This window comes from Bidens hawaiensis, unplaced genomic scaffold (genome assembly GCF_021521415.1).
Source record: "Bidens hawaiensis isolate Kalapana, Puna unplaced genomic scaffold, B.hawaiensis_p1.1 tig00064144_1, whole genome shotgun sequence".
NCBI classification, from domain to species: domain Eukaryota; kingdom Viridiplantae; phylum Streptophyta; class Magnoliopsida; order Asterales; family Asteraceae; genus Bidens; species Bidens hawaiensis.
In genome coordinates, this window is record NW_027501476.1 from 32886 (window position 1) to 57035 (window position 24150).

At 34.3% G+C, this 24150-nt stretch overlaps 2 pseudogenes across 1 annotated transcript; both read left to right on the forward strand.

Moving 5' to 3' along the window:
- Positions 1-11053: 11053 nt before the first annotated feature.
- LOC143604185 (protein NRT1/ PTR FAMILY 5.14-like) lies at positions 11054-15561 on the forward strand (annotated as a pseudogene). The gene is made up of 4 exons (XR_013148239.1): positions 11054-11379; positions 11491-11705; positions 12519-12955; positions 13596-15561. The product of XR_013148239.1 is annotated as a protein NRT1/ PTR FAMILY 5.14-like (transcript).
- Positions 15562-19353: 3792 nt separating this feature from the next.
- Positions 19354-22970, forward strand: LOC143604183 (protein NRT1/ PTR FAMILY 5.14-like; annotated as a pseudogene).
- Positions 22971-24150: the final 1180 nt, after the last annotated feature.

The following is a 24150-nucleotide window of genomic DNA, read 5'->3' on the forward strand; positions in this document are numbered from 1 at the left end:
TGTGAAGGTATTTTCTCCTTTCATAAGTAGTACAAAATTAAAATAACATATATAAGGAAATTAGTTTGATGATTTTTATTACTTATGTAACCTATGTATGTTGAACATATTATTAAAGTTAGAATGTCCTAATATGTCAAACACATTAATGAAGTCATGTCCTTACTATGTACATACCAGACATTGATGAATGCGAAGAGAAGACGGCTTGTCAGTGTCCCGAGTGCAAATGCAAGAATACATGGGGTAGTTACGAGTGTCAGTGTGGTGTTGTTGGTGGTGATTTGCTATATATTAGAGAACACGACACGTGTATAAGTGAGTGTTCTTGTTTCCTATTACTCTCTTCTTTTAGAAACAACCACTTCGTTTTGAGTCTCTTTTGTAGCAAATCTTGTACTCTCTAAAATTTATACATGCATGAATTACGGATACTTCCTATCAAAAAACTACAAAGAAGTAGTATATATGATCTAACTAGACAATAAATGTTTTTTTTGAGCATTTGAGCATTATTGACTTATATGAGCTCAGCTCATGAATACTATGCTTGTTGAAAAATAGGTAAATTTGATGCTAGGCGGGAAGTTGGATGGGGCTTTGTATGGATCATCGTTCTCGGTTTGGCAGTTGCCGGAGGCATAGCGTATGCATTCTACAAATACAGAATCCGGGTATGCATTTTCTTGAGTAACATCTTCAATGCTTCCTTCTCCTTATATATAGAATGTGAAATAATCAATGTCACTACCACAAACATGAGTTTGTAAAAATAATTTTTAGTCTAAAATAGTACAAAGTCATAGCTAGGTATGTAAAAATATAAATTATCATTCACACTTGAAAACATGTTAATTAAAAACTTTATCTAATCATTTTCTACACATTTAAAAGTGTAAATATTTAGATTATCACACAAATACACAATTATGGTTGCCAGTTGCCACTGATAAAAAACGGTCGTAGTTTTAGCAACCATATTAACGATCAGAATCACGTTGTATCAAAATTATCAACAAGAACACAATTAATATTAAACTTAGCGGCTGAAACAAATTGATCGCAAAATAAGCAGCCAAAACAAATCGTTCGCAAAATTATTAACAAGGATTGTTTTTCCCAATCCGGCGCATATATATCAACTGAAATAGTTGCAAATGCAGTTTCTAGTTTTATAAAACAAAAAAAGGTAAAATACAAACTAATTTTGCCGCAACTATTGCTACCGAATTTGTTTAGTGGTTTTAAAAATAAAAGAACAAAATAAAATTCAATTTGGCCAGACAAAACAGTTGCAAATTTAGCCACCTTTATGTTAGGGTCACAAACATGGTCGAAAAGTGATTTCCCACGCGTCGCAAAAGGGTAATTGAGATGGTCAAAACGATCACAAATGCTATTTTCTAGTAGTTTCACTTGTACATGTTCAACTTACTTAGATTCTTGACATGATATTAATTAGGAATTTAGGAGGGTGTTCTTATTGTTTCTTTGTGAATATTTTGTGTAGACATACATGGATTCTGAGATCAGGGCCATCATGGCACAATACATGCCACTGGACAATCAATCTGAAGTTGCAGCTCAAGGGACAAACAGGAACGTCTAATCGAAAACAACCGCAACAAAGTAGAAAAAAAACATCTTTACAGAAGCTGTCATCTTGATCCAAACCAACATTTATCTGGTTAGAGATGCATACTATACACGTATATTCGAGTTACAAACTCTGGATGTAGAGAATTTCGTAGATCTACATGTTCGTGCCAATCGTATCCTATTTAATTATTTAAACATTTGAGTTTAAAAAAAGTTTTATTTAAATATTTGAGTTTTTTGAGCCGATCTAGAATCTTTCGTGAGTCAAACTCGCGTTTGTTACATACGAAAACACATTGAGCTGAGCTCAAACTTTGTCGGTGGCCTTGGAAATAACACTCGAACAATTGGTTTTGCAATCAAATACTAGACTGTTGCTAGTAATCAATAAACTTGCACACTGATTGCATACCCTACCTTCTATTTATATTAAATAACTTCCTAAACATACTATAATCCATACTCCTAATATCTAGTAAGACAAACCATTGGCGAAGCTTCTTAAGGGACAAGGGTGGCTCCTTGTGTTTTATTTGACACAGTAGTGCAACTTTACCCAGATTTTACCTGGAAATTTTTATACGTAGTGTAAATTTACCGTTTTTGATCGAAAAATTGAGCTTGCCCCCTCTCGATCACCCTCGTTTAGGATTTTTTCCCTTCATTCTCGTCCAAGCTTCGGCACTGAGACAAACACCTAGATAAACACGCAATTAAATCAAACTGATAACTAATTAGGATCGAAAAATTGAGCCTGCCCCCTCCCCCTCGTTTCTGATTTTTTCCCCGCGTTCTTGTCCAAGCTTTGCCATTGAGACAAACACCTAGATAAACATGCAATTACTAATTAGGATTAACTTCCAATAAACTTAGCAAAGAGTTTTCAATCTGAACTTGAGTCCTGTCAAGCTCATTTGCATCATTATATGTAACAGTGACCTTGCTTTTATTCATCATATAGACATTAACTTTTAAGATATTTTCAACTAAACTTATGATAATTATTTAGTTTTTGTTGATGAGATAGTTCACTTTAATAGACCATGAGTAAATGTTTCCCACATGTTATATAAAGATATAGAGAAAGTAGGTGTTGGCCTTTGACATGACAGCATTAATACTTTTCCCCCATTCTTTTTAGCAATTCATAAGGATAAAGTCGTTGTGTTTTATTCATCTTTTGAGTCCCACAAAAGTGTACAAATTATTGTTGTGGTCTTCGACATCTATTGTCCGGGGCCAGTTGATGTCAATCATAAAACATGTCATACCTTTTGAATCACGTAACGATAGTGGCTGATGACGATGAATGGTATGGTAAGTGTCGACTAGGGTGTCGAAAGACTCACTAAACATACAACAACCAATTAAAGGATACAAAACCGGGTTGAACCAATTTGTGCAAGAGCCCTCGGATCGAATTAATATTTGGCACACCCCAATATTCTGTGACGAAGCCTGGACGAAAACGGGTAAGATTACACCACGCATACAAATTTTTGGGCGAAAAACGAGTTATTTTACACTACTGCGCAAAAAAACAGTTGGGCACCCTTGGCCCTCAATAAGCTTCGTCCATGCCAATATTTGAGATTTTAGTGGTAGAAAATTTAGCTGGAAGGCCCCTCTACCCAGATGTGTTTGCTTTGGTCACTTTCTTATAGTTTGACCGTAATATATATATATATTGTTGTAATATGGACTTGTTAGTTCATGGCTTCAATAGTTACTACTAAACAATAACCAAAGGAGTATCATCGACGAGCTAATACTTCAAAAATCTGCGGTATCGTCGGTAATTGGCCGCAGGATATGACTTTGAGTAGTCTGATTTTCGACGGATTACTGACAAACTTCTTAGCGATGGAATTACTAATGGATTCATAAGAATATTTTTTTCCAATGGAAAATTAAGTACATGTGGTTAATATTGATGGATATTAATTCATCAGTATATATATTCCGCTAGTGATATTAATTTGTTTAGTAGTTACTCATTATAAAGCAAAAACTGGTTTTTACCAAATTAATCACAAATTTACAACGAGACCTTCATAAAGGATGAGTGCATTCATTCAAAGGTTCAAACAATAATCATTAATAATCTTGATCTAGATTGAAATTACAAGGCACTTACAAAAGCCTAAAAAGAGTTCAGTTACATTGATCATTACAATGATATATTTCACTCTTGTACATCAATTCTTTTACCATTTATTCGGTTTCCGAAACTCATACCAAATTCTAGAATTCATAAGCAAAGGATCTTTACGCATGCATGAACCTTTACAATTGAAACTCACATTGAAAACTAAATTCACGAGAAAATAAATGTATTTGGATTCGTTATTCATCTGAGATAATAAACGGGATAAACCAGTTGCAGGCATGTGAACTTTAACCTTATGATTTTGGTTATGCTGGTAAAAGCCTTGAGCTATTGTAGTAACTGCAAAGTGAACAGGCTTACCCAAGCGCGGATAATAATCTATACTGACAATGCTAAATTCATGATACCAATGCCATATGAGTGGATTGCGATTGATAAAGTTGAACTCCATGTAGACTAAGTTCTTCATTTGTTCAGTTATATTGGGTGATTCATCAAATACGGGAAGATAAAAGTGTTTGATTTCGTGTACGGCTGGTTTAAGGGGGGTAGGTGCACGCAATTACAAGCACAAATATTAGATACAAAACAAGAAAGCTAGAATAGGATAAAAAGAACCAAAATTTTCTTCTTTTAGGTACCGGAACATGTTGGCCATGGGCTGACCCATTGTTATTCAAGTTCTGATCGTTGTCTTCGTCGTTCTCAGAATTCGTTTTGTTTCTTCGTGCAGGACTATAATCTTCATCACTGGTTACTACTTCATCGATATCAAAGTCAATGCCAAAAGACAAGAATTGGTTGCTCATATTGTTTATGATCAATGGTGGAATTGAAGATAAAGGTATGGTATATAGGAAATTGCATGAAAGTGAGGAATCTATTGGGTCACTTGCTTTAGTAGGCAAAGCCACAATTTAGCTCTCATCCCCAAAGGAGTACTTACAATATTAGTGGCTTTGGCAAAATGGAGGTGGACCTTATATGAAAGTGATGTAGGGTAGTAGTAAACATACCAAAGAATACAATCTTAGAAAGAATTAATTGATATACTATTTAATGAACTTTTAAGGTTATACTAGGTTGTGTTAACACAAGTTTCTAATCATCAATAACTCCATTAGTACTTTTGAATTTTTCTACTCTCGAAACCCTCTACCATGAGATCACACAAATGGTAATGAACTTCTATGTGATCATTTTCATCACATTTTGTTTATTGTCTTCATAACTCCCCATCATACATTCATACTAGGATTACCTCAAACCCTATGGTTTGTGTTTTCTCAGTCATGTTAACAACCTCTACATCAAAATGAACATATTCCTCGTAAATTGAGAATTCAATATAATGGATTACCCACTTCATTTTGACAAGAGATCGATGGTTACGACTAATGCTTCCAAAGCCTCAAAGTGTATAACACCATGGCAATCACCTTGGTGACATTTATGGCCGGGCGTTCCCCACTACAACATCAACATAGTTCTTGTAGGTCTCGTGATGGGATCTAACAAATAATCTTGGATCAATCTGTAGACTTGGTGAGCGGAATCACCAAGTCTATCAGGATCTCAGATCAAGAAACACTCAAACACACAATATCAGAACAATGATGTCTTATATCTATTTTTAAGGGTTAAATATTTTCTCCATATCACCCCGAATGGCTCCAACCCCCTAGTGATTGGATTAAAACATTTAAGATAAACTAAACTTTTAAGATATTTTGCAAACTTTTACAAACGAAAAAGGTTGAACCCTCGACTTACTTGCTACGCAGTTCGGACTTACTGCTGTCATACTTACTGCCCTGCCTCAAGTGGTTCTAATATACCCCTTTATGTTTGCGTATTATCAACATTCTATGATGATATCAAACATTTAAGCACTTTTGCAGTTTGTTTCTGCCTTTCCTTTTCAATTTTCAGCATTTAATAACAAAACAACATATATTTTTGTGGTGACCAACCACTAACGGGCTCGTGTATGACTGGATAATCATATTTCTGTCTATAATTCGAAATAATGTATCTTGAGAAATGAACACCTTTCAAAGAATAAAACCACTAAATCTAGCGTATTTTAGTTTTTATCACTTAAGTTTTTACTAAACATGTGAATCCTATTGAGCACATCAGATTTCGTGCTTATAGCTCTTTTTAGCCTAATTTATCCATGAGCTAGATGCATTCAGTCAATGTATTATCATTTTTTCAAAGGTCCGATCAAATTTTCAAATGTTTTAAACATGCTCAGATTTTCACAAACAAAGATAAATCTTTATTGCTCTGATACTAATTGTAGGTCTCGTGATGGATCTAACAACAAATTTCGGATCAATATGTAGGCTTGGTGAGCAGAATCATCAAGTCTATCAGGATATGGAGTGTAGTGTACATGTCTCTTTATACTCCATAACTTAATAGAGGTGGACAACAAAACCGGTTCCTGGAACCGGTTCGGTGGAACCGAACCGGAACCGAACCGGTTCCTACCCGTTTTTCGTAGGAACCGGTTCGGTTCCGTTTCAACCCGACGATCCGGGACCGGTTTGACATTTTTGGAGGTGGACCGGGTAGGAACCGGAACCGAACCGGAACCGGTTCTGGAACCGGTTCGACCGGAACCGGTTCGGAACCGGTTCTAGCCGTTGGAGTAGTTCTAGCCGTTGGGAAACGGTTTTATGGCCGTTTTTTGACCGTTGGGGTCAAAAATGGCCGTTTTTTTGGCTCCCCAAACACCCCACTACTAGTATAAATAGGTATTTGGTGTAATGGGTTCATCACAACACTCAAAACGCAAACCCGAACGCAAAAAAATACAAAAAAACGCTATTACAACGTTCTGAGTTCTCTAATCTCTTGTTTTCTCTTCTTCTATATTCATATTTGTTGTTATGGCTGCCTCACAATCATCGGTTGGTCAAGGTTCCACCGCCGGACCAAGTTTCGTTCGTATTGTACCTCATAATCGTAATCAAGAGATTTGGTGCAATTGGGATTTGGTTGAATTGAGTGACCATTCATTGAAGGCTCGGTGCAAGTTTTGTGGGATTTATTTAAACCCACTTTCGAATTCAAATTTGAAGAAACACATCGAAAGACCGTATTGCAGGGCGTTGAAACAGAACGTCGAGTCGCAACAAACGCAAATGGATAGTGAAGGCGGAATATTTACATACCAAATTGATCGAGTTCAAGATCGTATGGCGAAGTTTGTGATTCAAGAAGCTTTGCCGTTTAGCCACTTCGACAACCCTCGCTTAACCGCCATGATTCGAGATACGCTTCAACCACAATACATTCACGTAAGTCGTCATACTCTTAAACGTTATTGTTTAAAATTGTGGAAGAAGGCCAAAGAGGTACTAATTGCATATTTTGAAAATATAAATACGGGAATAAACTTAACTAGTGATGTTTGGTCGGCTCCACATGGTCTACCCGAATCTTATCTTTGTGTCACCGCTCATTGGGTAGACCCGTCATCGTGGGAAATGATGAAACGCACCATTTCTTTCGAACTCTTTGAGTATCCACATACGGGAGATAATTTGTTTGAAATTTTAGATTATGTTATAAAAACTTATAAACTAGAAAATAAAATATTTTCAATTGCATTTGATAACGCGTCGAATAATACATCGGCGGTTGATAAATTAAAATTAAAATATACGCCGATTTGCAATGGTGTATTTTTTCACTCAAGGTGTGTTGCACATATCATTAATTTAATCGTGCAAGACGGACTTGCTTCGGATGAGGTTACATCGGTTATAAACGATTTTAGAGTAATGCTACATGAAGTTTTTAAGAAAAGTAAAAAAAGACAAATGGATTATAGAAAATTTTGTAAAGATACGGGAAGAAAAGCTTTGGGAGCTAATTGGGATGTACCTCATCGATGGAATTCCACTTGCATAATGTTTCAAAGTGCTTTGAAACAAAGAGAAACTTTACAAATGTTTCATTCTAGTCTTGCCGAGAATGATTTGGCAATCCCCTTTTCAAATGAGAAATGGGAAATTATCAATGACTTATCGACTTTTCTTGAAGTTTTTAAAACTTCAACTACGAAACTATCGGGAACGTATTATCCGACAAGTCCCTTGGTTCTTTCGGAGTTATTTTTAATCGTTAACAATCTTAAAGAATTTGAAAATAAAAGTTCAATGTTTTCAAACATCATATTACCAATGAAGTTTAAATTAAAAAAATACTTTCTTGAATTGCCACCGATTTTTACTTGCGCCGCCGCTTTAAACCCAATGTTAAATGTTACGGGGGTTGAATGTGTGATAGACGAAATTTTTTCAGCCTTAGATATGCATGAAGTTGACCCAAACTTTTCAACAGAGGCACAAAATGATTTTAACTTGAATTTTAAATTTATGTATGACTTTTATATAAATAAATATGGGTCACATACACATGCCTACGCCGGGGGGTCTTCATCAAGTTCAAGTACTACTAGAGTACGAGACCCCATGATTAGCCTTATGAACACCGTTCGCAACGTAACGGCTAAAAAACAAAGGGGTAACACCCCTTCAAGCGAACTAGGAAGGTATAGTGCATATGATTTCTCTACCGGTTTATCCGAAGAGGAATATGGCACTTTTGATGTTTTGGCTTGGTGGAAGGTAAAGGAAACCGAGTTTCCGATTCTTGCCACCATGGCCCGTGATTTACTAACCGCCCAAGCTTCTACGGTAGCTTCGGAATCTGCTTTTTCTCTTAGTGGCAGGGTAATATCGGTGAGAAGAACAAGACTGAATTTGGAGTCGGTGGAGATGTGCATTTGCTTGAAGGATCACTTGGACTCAATCGATCGTGTTCAACACGTAACCACTCTGGAAGACGAAACACCACTTGATGTTCGAGTGCACGACGAACAAGAAGGCGTTTCTACAAGTAATTCTGATGAATAAGTCGCCACTCAATAATTACGACGAACAAGAAGGCTTTTCTAGAAATAATATGTCACAACTTTATATTTATAAGTTTAATGTTTTGTTAGTTTGTTTTTGAATATTTTAAAACATGTAACCTTTTTTTTTTTTGAACTTCTTAAAGTAAATAAAATGAATTTTATGTTAATTGTTTTTTTTATTTAACATGTTATACAAATACGAGTCATATAACACCGCTCTTGATTATAATTCAGCATTTGACTTGCGTAAGCCAAAAGACTATAATACATAGCAAACTCAACAAATGTAACACGATACAGATTTAAGTTCACCATTACACGATACACGATACAGACTAATCAATTCAAACACGCTGACACTCATAGCATTAAGTTCAATATGTTGTTTACCATTGCTCTGTGGGTGAACAACAAAAGTAGCATGAGCCTCTTCAGAAATCAGAAGAACACAAATCATCACCTACACAAGCAGCGGAAACGAAAAACGAAAAAAAAAAATAATATTTTACACTGTAACCGGTTGGAACCGGTTACAGTGTAAGAACCGGTTTAGGAACCGGTCAGAACCGGTTCCACCGGTTCCGGGTCCGAGGGTTGGGGAACCGGTTCGGTTCCCTAACCGGTTCGACCATGGAACCGGTTTAAACAGTGATGTTGACTAATGGAACCGGTTCTGAACCGGTTCCGGTTCCTTTGACCAACCCGATTTGATCACCTATACATAACTAGGTTAACTTACATCATGGGCCCAAATGGATTTGCGCATTGGGCTTGTTACAACCAAGGGGGTCTTATACCCATACAATGATTAAAACGAAAACAAAATTAAACGAAAAATTACATTTTAAGACTATCTAATAAATAAGCTTCTTATAATTCGCTTTACAGCTAGTTATGGCTTATACACATATCCACCCTTTATTTCACCGCCAAATCAAGAATCAGCGTTGATATGATCTTAAATAAAGTCTTTAACTTTATAAAGTAACTTTTATAAAAATAAAAAGTAGCTATACCATAGGGAGAGCTTTTGCTTTTATGTTCTAGGTGACTAGTCTGTATTTTTATGTAATCAGTATGAGAGATTGGACACATGTTTCATAAAAGATAAAACATGTTAATAAAAAAGTGTGCTATGTGATTCTTTATTTTATTTATTTATTAATTTATTTAAAGAACTCAAATTAGTAGGTTATGCTCTATCATTTCTTCTTGTTGGTACATAAAATTCAAAATTGTCTTATATCCATGAGATATAAAGTAGTCAAACGAGTCGTATTCATATTTGATACTTCTGTTATAGCACGTTGTCTCTAACTTGTTAAACACGATAAGATCTGTTTTGACAACCCTAGATACGTATGGCCCAAGAGTGATTATTCGTTATTACAACTTACAACCTGAAATTAACTTCAAGCAGACAAGCAGTTAACACTTCCTACACATGGACATGAAAGTTACATTAGAATGTACTAACAATCTGAGAGGGTACGAGGGAAAAGTTAGGAGTAGAGGCGAGGAGTAGGTTGGCAAGTGGTAACAAATTAAAAATAAATTGATCAAATCTTTTTACCTTAACTAAATAAAATAATATGAATATTATTTGTCACATAAGTTTGGTTCCACTTTTTGTATAAGCATTAAACTTCAACTAATCTATTCACTTTTGTTTAAGTTGATATTAATACATATTTGGTGGTCAAATACATGATTTTATAAGACTCTAATTAGTTTATAGTTTTGTCATTAATTCTAAGATACACTCTTAAAAGTAGTTATATAAATTAAATAAGACTTCAAACACATGATTATTATTAAGTATTTTGGCATCCCAATTTTTCCAATAAATAATTTTTTTTAATTATTTTTATTATTTTAACTTTTTTGGTCATGAATGGTTAAAGTACAACAGTCTTAAGTAATCCGTCCAGAAAGATGATTTGGGTTTCATTCACTGTCTTCTTTTCGTTACTTTTTTTTTATACAAATGGCCCATAGATAAAGGTATAAATTTTGAAATTAATGAAAAAATCTCCTTGTCTAAATAATTTATTTCGAAGCCACAAACCTTCTCAATTTAATTCCAACTTATTTGAATATACCTTAAAAATCTCTAACTACGACATTTCATCCCAACCTGAATTTGTGTCGGTTCGACACATCTATAAAGGAAATCACTTGGCCTAATTTAGTCATCGAATTCATCCAAATTTCACATGTCTTGAAAAGAAACTTTATTTCCTATCCGAATATTTATTTCGTTACCCGAGAAATACTTAATTTGAAATGACCTCTACATGATTCAAAAATACATCTGAGTAATATACGCAATCCAAAACTCTTATATGTTGTCCAGTCTTCGATACTGTCTACTTTAACCTGTACTTATGTTAAAACTTTATTTGTCATGAACTTTTAAAGTGGAGAATGATTAATGTTAAATAGTGGGTAGAAAGAACAACGTACATGTGAAACATGAGTTATCTAACTGTTATATAGAAAAAAACATTGCCAATAGAACATGGTGTTTGCTATTAGAAAATAAAACACACAAAGAGTGACCCTAGCTCATGGCACTCGGCAAATTGATCGTATAATATACAACGAACCTTATGAGTTATGATCGTCATTTCCTATTCGTATTTGGGTGTCTTGATTGTTTCTACTCTGATCTACATATTCCGCAGAAAAAATTACATATTTTTCTATGATCATCATCTCCTCTTTCTCGTTGGTAAGTTCAGTTTCATATCCGATTAATGTTATAAAAGCTTTGCTTTCGTGTTTGATCATAAAAGCTATGTTTCGGTATCATCCTACTTAATTATATGTGTTGGGCATGCAGGTTTGGTTTTTAGCCGTTCCTTAACATACTACGCAATCGTGGACAATCTTATGTGGTATCTTATAGACCACAATGAACCTTTTGTGAGGTCTACAATTTTTTCAAACATTCAAGAATCATTAGCATCACTTTTCGTGATATTCATGGCTCACTCGGCTGATTCCTTTGTGGGACGATTCCGAACACTTCTGTTTTCAACTACTGCATTTATAAGTGTAAGCGTGACTAATTCATTAGGAGTTTTGAGAATCGTCTTTGTTAGCTTTCATTTAGTATGTCCCAATTAATCACTACTAGAAATCAAGGGGCTTTTATATATTTATATAAATAAAAAAAATTCAAAATTGTAGGGAAATTAGTAAATTACGGTTTTCTGTTGTATCACAATTTCGTAGCAAAACTCGTAGGTAATTTAGGGTTTTCTTTTGCATCACAATTTTATCATAAATGCGTAGCAATTTGCTAAAAAAAAGTTGTGTAGCAAATTTTGTGTAGGTCCCGTGACCAGATCTAACGACACACTAACTATTACTAGTTATCTTGGATCAACCTCTCAACTAGTTGACGGAAACAACTAGCTAGGACCGAGATCTCGGATCTTGTTTGGTGATTATTTAGGCCGAGAACAAGAAGAGAGAAAGAGAGAGTTTGTAGGTTAGAGAATAATATTTGCAAAAGGTTATGTTGTGTATGTGATACACACACAATATATAGTGTGTGTATTCCCATACACATCTTTCATATAAAACGGCCCAATGGGCTCCAAATACAATTGGCCTTTGGGCCAAACATACAATATACAAGTTTAGACAAACTAACAAAATACAAGTTACAAATACAAAAGACTAAACTAGAAATGAGCCTTACATTTTGCATAGCGAAACCCCTTGTTTTCCGGTAGTGAATATCATATTTGCTTATTGAATTATATGAAATTGCTAGCTTTTAGGTATTCTTATACTGAAAGTGTTGTTATTTGTGGCTATGTATCTATGCTTGTAAACACACGTCTCTTACTACTACTGCAGGGTGTAATGCTATTGTTGATATTCAATCCGTATGATGTCACATGGCTGGTTGTGATCATACTAGTTCTCTTAGCTCTTGGAAGATCAGGAGATAATCTATTAGAAAACGTACTTAATGATTTGGTAAATGAAGTTGACAAATCAGAAGATCGAAACAAACAACGATCTCATGCACGAGCAACAATGTGGTGGAATATAGCATATGCCTCTGGTGCCATTTCAGCAACAATGTGGGCTGCTCCATATTCTCTTGGGGGCGTTCATACAACTTGGAATAGTTCGTTCTTGACTTGCTTAATCTCAATGACAGCCACCTTGATGATCTTTTGTAAAGGACATCGTGCGTATCAACAAAGTAAATTAAAACACAGACCCATTGAGATCTTCATCAGGGTGACTCGTGCTCGTATACATAAGCTACTTAAATCCAAGTCATGGTAATCTTTGTTGGTTATCAGTATCACTCACTCACTCACACAAAGAGTTCAATTAAACACTTTTTATTATATGTTTAACGCTACTTAAATAGCTATAACAAAAACACATTAAAACAAACAAAGATAAAAGAGACATTAAACAACAAACTAGAAAAAAATAGCGGCATCTTCTTAAAGACTCGAATGTATGCCTCACATATCTCAACGAATGACACGAGTAGACGACGGCTAGACCATCAAGTGCATATCTTTAAACATGACTTAATCCACGATGTTTATATTTCAAATGGTCACATGATGCTTTGTATTAGTCCTTCGCACACCCACTTAATTCAGACAATCATAACTCCAATACTAGATCTGAGCGCCAAAATTAATATGTAAACTCGAGAATGGATGAAAATCTGTTGCGCCAAAATTAAAATGTATATCTATGTTGCGCCAAAAGACACTTGCCAAACATTACTTGATTTCAAACTTTTTAATGGAAAATTAAAGCTATTTTATTAATTTCATTGTGTAAAAATTAAGTGCAATATCATTTGACATTTTATATTTTTATATATGTCGATTCAAATGCTTCCAACCAACACTTTGTTTATTGCATAAAGAAACTAAAGTTTACAATATGTTGACGTAGATGTTCAACCAATTCCACAACACAAGAAAGATCTCTAGAAAGAAACCTGGAAAATGAAGGGGTTCCACCCAAAAGATCACCACTAGCGGAAATGGACCAAGGAGATGGGTGTTACAAAGAAGATGTGAAGGTACTTCGAAGCCTATTAAGAATATATCCTTTATGGGGAACTTTTTTTGTGGTGCCCCTAATATCAGCAGTCGGAAGCACTTTCTATATCGAACCGTTCGACAATCTTAAAGATAGTAACAAAATACCGGTCCAGATATACAATGTGATTCAAGATTTTTCTTGCTTTGCAATTCCATTTCTGTATAAGTGGACTTGTTTTTGCCATAATCAGAAGCTTAAAATTGGCGTCGGAATGCTTTGTTCTATCATATCTTGTACTTTTGCTTGGCAATTAGAGATTCACAGGCTGAAAGAACTCCGAAATTTTGCTGATGAGGATGCAGAAACATCCATAAGTTTTCTTTGGTTAGTGCCGCAGTACGTCATGCTTGGATGCATGGAAGGACTTACACAGAGTGGGTTGTTAAAGTTTTTCAGGTCACAAGTAGATAAACCCGTGAAGAATTATGGTGAGGACTATATGGAAATTGTGATGTGTCTTGGAAAGTTGGCAAACATTGGTCTCATGTTAATACTCAGAGGCTGGTTTGATCCAGAAAGAAACAACAATACACGTCTAGACAAGTATTATCGACTTTTGGTATGTGTTTGCTCAGTAAACTTGATAATTTATTGTTGTGTTGCGATATGTTTCTACAAGGACACGAAAAAGGAGCATAACTCATCTCACGATGATCTGCACCAACATGATTAGGTACGTATCTTATTATTAGTTATAAGATTGAAGCTTCACGCGCGATTATAGTGATGACATTGAAGTTTCGAGATAATAGGATTCCTCTTGTTTAGTTTGTTAATTACTCTTTATTATCTCAATTTATGAACTCATGTTTATTCTAGCATACTTTAATTTTTATATATCTTGTGATTATATATACAAATTTGAACGCCTCCAAAACTGTGTGGTGAATTTTGCCAAGTCTGTACTTACATTCTCATATAATTAACTACTTGCCATCACCACTGTGATAGGGGTGGTCAAGATTTATTCCATAGGGTTTCCTTCTAGGGGTCTCAGGTTTTGATTCCCGGCTCATGGGGATGACAAGTTTTTTGACCCTTTGGGGAGATATTGTTGGCCTGCTATTACTTTGACAATTGTCTTTTTGAATATATATATATATATATATATATGAATTAATGTGAAAATTCGTATGGGTTGGGGTTTCTATCAATTAGTACGCCTTAGGTCTCTGAAATGGTTTAGCCACTTCTTGTTGATTCCTAACAAAACGATAATCGAACAAGCGAAACGATATTGTGAATGTGTGTGTGTAATTTGCAGCGGATGTGTGAATAAAAAAAAACGTTAATGGTATTAGTAACTTGGTGAATATATTTACAATGGATACACATACTTAATAGTGTATTTGGCGGATACATAGAAGAACACAACCGTTGCAACGGTTAGGATGTGTACGTGTTCGTTAATTAACCACCAAAACACATAATAATAATAAACCTAAGTCTTAATGTTACGTACACATATAATACGACCGAATAATAATAACAATAGTCTAATGCTAAGTTCAAAATGTTTTTTTAACACTTATGCGAGCCATTTGATGTGAGTACGGTCCATACGTCCTCCTCTTCTTTTGCTTGTTCCATCAATCCCAACTTCAGCTCTGCAACCGTCTACGACTCCGATGGTTTCTTCCATACTTCTCCAAAACACCATATAAACCTACAAATTCAAAGAATTTCAGTTAAGGAATTTGCATTATAAATCTCTTGAAATGTGGGACAGTGTGTAAGGTTTATATGTATAATTTAGAGTTATACATCACTTGTTCATCTTGTTTTTTATCTTCATTAGCCAAGACTTAATTACCTTTTTGTTATCAAGATTGGCCAAGACTTGATTATCTTTTGAATCACGTAACGATAGTAGCTGATTACGATGAATGGTAGTGTCGAAAGACTCACTAAATGTGCAACGTACCAATCAAAGGTTACAAAACCGGGTTGAACTAATTTGTGCAAGAGCCCTCGGATCGAATTATTCTTTGACACACACCAATATTTGAGAGTTTAGTGACAGAAAATTTAGCTGGAAGGCCCCTCTACCCAAATGTGTCTACTTTGGTCACTTTCTTATAGTTTGACTGTAATAATTCTATTTTTGTTGTAATATGGACTTGTTAGTTCATGGTTTCAATAGTCACGACTAAACAATAACCGGAGTATCATGATCTACGAGCTAATACTTCAAAAAGCTGCGGTATCGTTGGTAACTGGTCGTAGGATATGACCTTGAGTGATGTATTTTCGATGGATTACTGGCAAACTTTTTACCGATGGAATTACTAATGGATTTAATTATATATAAGAATATTTTTTTCCAACGAATTAAAAAGTATATGTGGGGTTAGTATATTGATGGATATTTTATCAGTATATTCCGCTAGTGATATTTATTTGTTTAGTAGTTACTCATTATAAAGCAAAAACTGGTTTTACCAAATTAATCACAAATTTACAACGAAACCTTCATAAAGAATATGTGCATTCATTCAAAGGTTCAAACAATAATCATTAATAATCTTGATCTAGATTGAAATTACAAGGCACTTGCAAAAGCCCTATAAAGAGTTCAGTTACATTGATCATCACAATGATATATTTCAATCTTGTACATTTATTCTTTTACCATTTATTCGGTTTCGGAAACTCATACCAAATTCTAGAATTCACAAGCAAAGGATCTTTACGCATGCACGACACTTTACAATTGAAACTCACATTGAAAACTAAATTCACGCGAAAATAAATGTATTTGGATTCGTCATTTATCTGAGATAATAAACTGGATAAACCATCAGTTGCGGGCATGTGAACTTTAACCTTCTTATGATTTTGGTTATGCTGATAAAAGCCTTGATCAATTTTAGTACCTGCAAAGTTAACAGGGTCACCCGAGCGAGGATAATAATCTATACTGACAATGATAAAGTCATGATACCGATACGATATGAGTGGATTGCGGTTGGTGAAGTGGACCTCCATGTAGACTGAGTTCTTCATTTGTTCAGTTATATTGGGCGATTCATCAAACACCGGAAGATTAAAGTTTTTGATATTGTATACGGGTTTAAGGGGATAGGTGTATGCAATTACAAGCACAAATATTAGATAAACAACAAGAAAGCTAGAATATGAGAAAAAGAACCAAAAGTTTCTTTTTTTAGGCACCGGAATACGCTGAGCATGTCCTGACCCACTGTTATTAATATAGTTGATCTGATAATTGAATTCGTTGTTCTCAGGATTCATATTGTTGATTGGAACTATCGGATTCAGCGTGATCAAAAGACAAATATTGGTTGTTCATATTGTTTATGATCAATGGTGGAAGATGGAAGATAAGGTATGGTATATAGGAAATTGCTTGAAAGTGAAGAATCTATTGGATCACATGCTTGCTTATTTGTGCGGTGTCTTGTAGGCAAAACCACAATTTTATATGTGAGTGATGTAGGTAGTAGTATATAAAACAAAACAAACCAAAGAATACAATCTTAGAAAGAACTAATATATTACTACATGAACTTTTAAGGTTATACTAGGTTGCTTTACACAAGATTATAATCATTTACAACTAAACTTAAATAATACCACAATTAAGAAATTAAATATGACAACTAATAAATACATCATTAAGTTTATGACAACTCGTGGAGAGCTTTTGTCATCTAAAGCGAGGAACACACCAAGTCTAACTTTAACTTGGTTTCCGTCATTTTCGTTACAATACCGAAATTAAAACAACAAAAAAAACAAATTTGACGTTCGGTTGGCTTCCGTTATACATGTTCGTTAAGAGTACTAGAACTAAAACACAAAAAAAAGAAAAACAAAAAAACAAATGGCAAGGACCAATATGGTGCCGCCAAGTGGCCCAATAGGGACTTGACGGCACCAATTACGTTTCAATATCTTCATGGTTGTCATCTAAAGCAAGGAACAAATCAAGTCTAGCTTTAACTTTAATAAAAATAAAGAGCAGCTATACCATGTACAGAGAGAGCTTTTGCTTTTATGTTCCAGGTTATTCCCGACCAGTCTCCATTTTTGTGGAATGCATATGAGATCATGTATGGCCCAAGAGGCCAAGAGTGATTCTTAATATGTTACTTTACAGCTTTACAACTTGAAATTAACTTCAATCAAATTAACACTTCATACATATAGTAAATAATATAAAAAATGATTACATATATATCACACATTAGTCAAGCCATCACAACCTTATAGACTGGCTCAACGAGACGGGAACTTGTACTACACCTGCCAGGGTATGCCTACCCTCTACCCACATATGTAATGATCCAGGCATAAGTATAACTAGCTTGATGCCAACAGATACTAAAATTTTAGGAATCTGTAATCTCATGCAAACTTTTGTATAAGTGAATAGCTTATATTATGATTATATAAGGATTTAGACGTATTCACCTTTGTTATGATCAATGCAGTTCACTGTTATGTTTGAGCGTTACCAAGGACCTATAATATGAGAATAACTTTTGTAAATACTAGATCATCGAGACCGTTAGTCTGTTTTGCATAGCTTTAACCTTAATATATCACTTGTTTTTATAAAATAGTTGGACCTCTAGACCCTTTGTTATATGTTTCTTCTTCATGAAGAAACATCTTTTGTTTCTGTTTCTTCTTCAAGAAAAAAATATCAATTTGACTATAACTTTTGTATATAAAGTTTTACGTTTCTAAGCCATACGGAAATATTAATTTGACTATATCCCTTATCCCTTGTATAAAACTTTATGTTTCTTAATAAAAAATAAATACTATTCTGATTATAATCATTTGTATGTAAAATCTTATGTTTTCTTTCTTCAATGTGGGATAATTTTAATTTTTTATTTTATCAATGTGAGATAAACCCATTTCTTTATTTCACATTTTTCATCACATATTTTGGGAATATTTTGGGTCATCTTTCATAATTTGTCAAATTTGAACCAAAATTTTTAGAATGTTACACAAAAGTATAAATTTAAAAGTAGAACTTAAGGTGTGTAAGTTGCCATAAAAAAATCTCCTTGCCTAAATAACTCATTTTGAAGCCACGAACCTTGTCAATTGGTATTTGTATAAAACGATTCGAGTATACCTTATTAGTCTCCGAAAGTACATTTCACCCTAACCTAAATTTGTGTTGATTTGACACGTCTATAAAGGAAATCACTTAGCCTAATTAAAATAATCGAATTCATTCGAAATTCACATATTAAAACTTCTTGAAAATAATTTTTTTGTCGTATCCGAGTATTTAGTTACATTACCTGTGAAATACTTAATCTGAAAACGAAATCTTCGTGATTCAGAAAGATATCTAAGTCATATATGACATCCGAAAGTGTTACATATATTTTCCGGTCTTTGATACGGTCACTTTAACTTGTGTTTATGTTAACATTATATTTACCATGAACTTTTAAAAATGGTAGAAAGGACAACATGTGAAACATGAGTTGTGGAACTGTGATATACAGAATGTGGTGTTTACCATTAAGAATGTAAAATACAAAAAGAGTGACTCAAAGCACTCGGCAAACTGCATTCCCAAGAAGCAATCTAGTTGATCTTATAATATTCAATGGACCTTACGATCATCATTTCCTATTCAATTTTGGGGGTCTTAATAGTTTCTACTCTTGTTTATATATTCTGCAGAAGAAATTACATAATTATCTACGATCATCGTCTCCTCTTTGTCATTGGTAAGTTCAGTTTCATATCCGATTAGTGTTATGTGTTTTCGGGTTTGTTTATGAAAACTTTGTTTCGGTATCAACCTACTTCAATGTGTTGGGCATGTAGGTTTGGTGTTTAGTCGTTCCTTAACATACTAAGCGATTGTGGACAATCTTATGTGGTACTTGGTAGACCACAATGAACCTTTTGTAAGGTCTACAGTCCTTTCAAACATTCAAGAATCATTATCATCACTTTTTGTGATAATCATGGCTCACTTGGCTGATTCATATGTGGGACGATTCCGAACACTTCTGTTTTCAACCACCGCATTTATAAGTGTAAGTGTGACTAATTCATCGGATTATTCGAGAATCATCTTTGTTAGCTTTCATTTAGGCTGTTCCAATATAATATTTTCTTTTTTGAATTAATGTATGTATCTATGCTTGTAAACACATGTCTCTTGCTACTGCAGGGAGTGATATTATTGTTGATATTCAATCCGTACGATGTGACATGGCTTGCTGTGATCATACTAGTTCTCTTAGCTCTTGGAAGATCAGGAGATAATCTCTTAGAAAACGTATTTAATGATTTGGTTAATGAAGTTGACAAATCAGAAAATCGAAACAAAGAGCGATCTTATGCACGAGCAACATTGTGGTGGAATATAGCATCTGCCTCTGGTTCCATTTCAGCAACAATGTGGGTTGCCCCATATTCTCTTGGGGGAGCTCATACAACTTGGAATAGTTCGTTCTGGACTTGCTTAATCTCAATGACAGTCAACTTGATGATCTTTTGTAAAGGACATGGTTTGTATCATCAAGGCGAATTAACTCATAGACCCATTGTGATCTTCTTCAGGGTGATTCGTGCTCGCATTCACGAGCTACTTAAATCCAAGTCACGGTAATATTTGTTGGTTATCAGTATCACACACTCACAAAAAGAGTTGGAATGTTAAAACACTTTTTATTAAATGTTTTACCCTCATTAAATAGCTACAACCAAAACAAATGAAAACAACACAAAGGTAAAAGATGGTCAACAAAAAACTAGAGAAGATGGTCAACAAAAAACTAGAGTACATATCGGTTTCTTCTTAAAGACGAATGCATGCTCTACATGATTCCACACTTGATATGTTCTCTAGACCCACAAGGGCATATCTTTAAATTATGAGTTCTCAGTCAACCCTTATGAGTTATCGGTCAACACTTAAGTTCTCGGTTTTTATTAGGTTTTCGGTTTTTAATAAGTTTTCGGTCCTAATGGGATTTCGGTTTTAATGAGATTTCGGTTTTGATGAAATCTTAGTTTTGTGAGATTTTGGTTTTATGAGATCTCGGTTTGACCGAGATTTCGGTAAGCATTAAAATAAAAAAATTATTTAAGGTAATAATATTTTGGTTAGGGATTCATTTTATCTCCAAGATTTGTTTAATTTTGAAATTTATATTCTTAGTAATTATTCAAATTTCAAAAAAAAAAATTAGAGATTTGTTTATCCAATTATTTTAGGAAAAACACAATCATAATCCGAATTTTAACAAAAATATGTATTATTTTCGAAAAAAAAACCATGATAAATACGAAGAACATCAACAAAAAAACCATAAAATTTTAACAGGTTTTTAATGTGAAATCGGGTTCTAAAGGTTTTAAACAGTTTATATATAAACCGATTTCAATAAGTACAAGCATAATAAAAAATCAAAATTAGGGTTTATCAAAACTTTAGATTCAAGTCTTCTGGTTTAAATCCAGATTTAATGAAAAACCATGAAAAACCGATTAAACAACATTGTTCTTGATACCACATGTTTATCAATTCCTCATAGTGATAATGGAAAACATGATAATATAATAAAACCATTAATCATATGTGTATCTGTTATAGCATGGAGAGTAGTAACCGAATCGGTGAAGGATGTAGACGACATAGTTGTCAGCTTGATCGAGTTCCCCTTAAGATATATAGTTAAGGATCGTGTTGAGGTTCAGGGACCCGGTTTAAGAGAGAGGAGACACAAAATTGTATGTGTGCGAGATTAGTTTATGATGTTAATCTTTATCTCTCTTTATATACACCCAAAGGAAACCCTTTATTAGTTAATTAAAGATAATATGACCTATCAACAATTACCAAACTAATATATAATAAGATATAATTAACTTTTATATATAATATTATATAAATGATAATGATGACCACACACACACACACACACACACACACACACATATATATATATATATATATATATATATATATATATATATATATATATATTCTTACAATAGCTACAACTAAAACAAATGAAAACACAGGGCTGACTATAAGGGAGGGCTAGGTGATCGACGAAACCCCGGCCTGACAACCCGACAAGCCCGGATTTTTTTTCTTATAAATTATATATAAATTTTTTTGAAAAACGATATGTATATATATAATGTTTAATTACACAACCACTAGTTTGGTTTAGTGGTAAAGGGGTATGACTTTTAATTAAAAGGTTGTGGGTTTTAACCTCACTTGAGATATTCTAACCCTATTTCTATTAAAAAAAGGATTTTTACACAACTAAATCATTGACAATTTATCTTTTAGTGTAGATTCAAATGTTTCCATACGACACTTTATTTTTTTTAAAGTAAATCCTACAATATATTGTTTTCTTAAGTAGATGTTCAACCAATACCTCTACACAAGAAACATCTCAAGAAAGAAACCCGGAAAATGAAGGGATTACACCCAGAAGATCACCACTAGGGGAAATGGACCAAGTAGATAGGTGCTACAAAGAAGATCTGAAGGTACTTCGAAGCCTGTTAAGGATGTTTCCGTTATGGGGAACTTTCTTTGTGGTGTCCCTAATATCAGCAGTCGGAAGCACTTTCTATACCGAACAATTCGACAATCTTGAAAATAATGACAAAATGCCGGTCCAGATATACAATGTGATTCAAGATTTCTCATGCTTTGCCATTCCATTTTTGTATAAGTGGACTTGTTTTCGCCATAACCAGAAGCTTAAAATTGGCGTCGGAATGCTTTGTTATATCATATCTTGTACTTTTGCTTGGCAATTAGAGATTCACAGGTTGAAAGAAATCCGAAATTTTGCTGATGATGATGCAGAAACATCCATAAGTTTTCTTTGGTTAGTGCCGCAGTTCATTATGCTTGGATTCATGGAAGGACTTACAAAGAGTGGGTTGTTAACGTTTTTCTGGTCACAAGTAGATAAACCCGTGAAGAATTACGGTGAGGACTATATGGAAATTGTGATGTGTCTTGGAAAGTTGGCAAACATTGGTCTCATGTTAATACTCAAAAGCTGGTTTGACCCAGAAACAAACAACGATACTCGTTTAGACAAGTACTATCGACTTTTGGTATGTATTTGCTCAGTAAACTTGATAATTTATTGTTGCATTGCGATATGTTTCTACAAGGACACGAACCAAGACCACAACTCGTCTCACGATGATTTAGACCAACATGATTAGGTACTATCTTAATATTAGTATTAAGATTGATGTGACATTCGTCAAATTTAAGTCTTGAGTGGTACTCGTTTTGTAAACTTTTATTATGTAAGCCCGACTTAACATCCAAAAACCTTATTTAATTATTATATAATATCATTTAGACCTCGACCTTAAATAAATCGATGTTGGTCATAATATAGTGTTGTTAAGAAAAACTTAAGGGGTTCAAACTGAGTTTTGTAAAGTTATTAGAAGCTTGGAAACATTTAAACTCGTTTTAAACCATTACTAGAACTTGAGGGGCCAAAAGGTAACATTTATACACTACATATAAATAGTTAAATACCCTAACCCTAACTTATCTCACCCAGCCGCCACTCTTTCTCTCTTGCGTTTTCCGGCGGCCGCGAATCTCCGGCGAGAGTCCGGCGGCGCGAATTCCGACCACCGAACCCTCTCCTTCCCCACCTCCGACACACCACCACCACTACCTACCTCCCTCTGGTCCGAAACCCCAGCCACCCGCTCCCCCTTTCTCCTTCGGTTTCGTTTTCTGGCGACCGGAAAACCGGCCGCCGCCTACCCGGCACTGCAGCTCCGCCACTCTCTCTTTCCCTCTCGGTCTCTCTCCCTCCGTATCTCACTCTCGTGTCTCTCTCTCTACGGTTCTCTCTCTCTCTCTCTCTTCTCGTCATCTCCCTCCGACGACCCCGTTTCGGCTCGGTTCCTTTTCGGTATAGAGCCACGACTCGTGAACTTATAATAGGTAAATTTAATTTGGGTTTTGGTATTGTTAGTTTTATATATCGATTGTCAGTTTTAAATTGTTAATAACTGGTTATATTTTTAGTTATATACTTGAATCGGGTGGAGTGGATATGATGTTGTTTTGATTTGGGAAAAGATGAACACCCGGGTTACTAACATCTTTAAAATCGGTCTTGGATTAATGTATAAAAATTTAAGTAAATATATATGAATGTTATATTATTATTTTAGATTTAAATTCATATTATTATTATTATTATATATTACTATCACTATTATTATTATTATTATTATCATTTGATATATATATATATACAATATAAAAGACTTATTTTTAAAGCTATTAATACTATTTTATTATTATTATTATTACTATTATTATTATTAGTATTAGTATTATTGTTAATTTTACTATTATTATAAATATTAA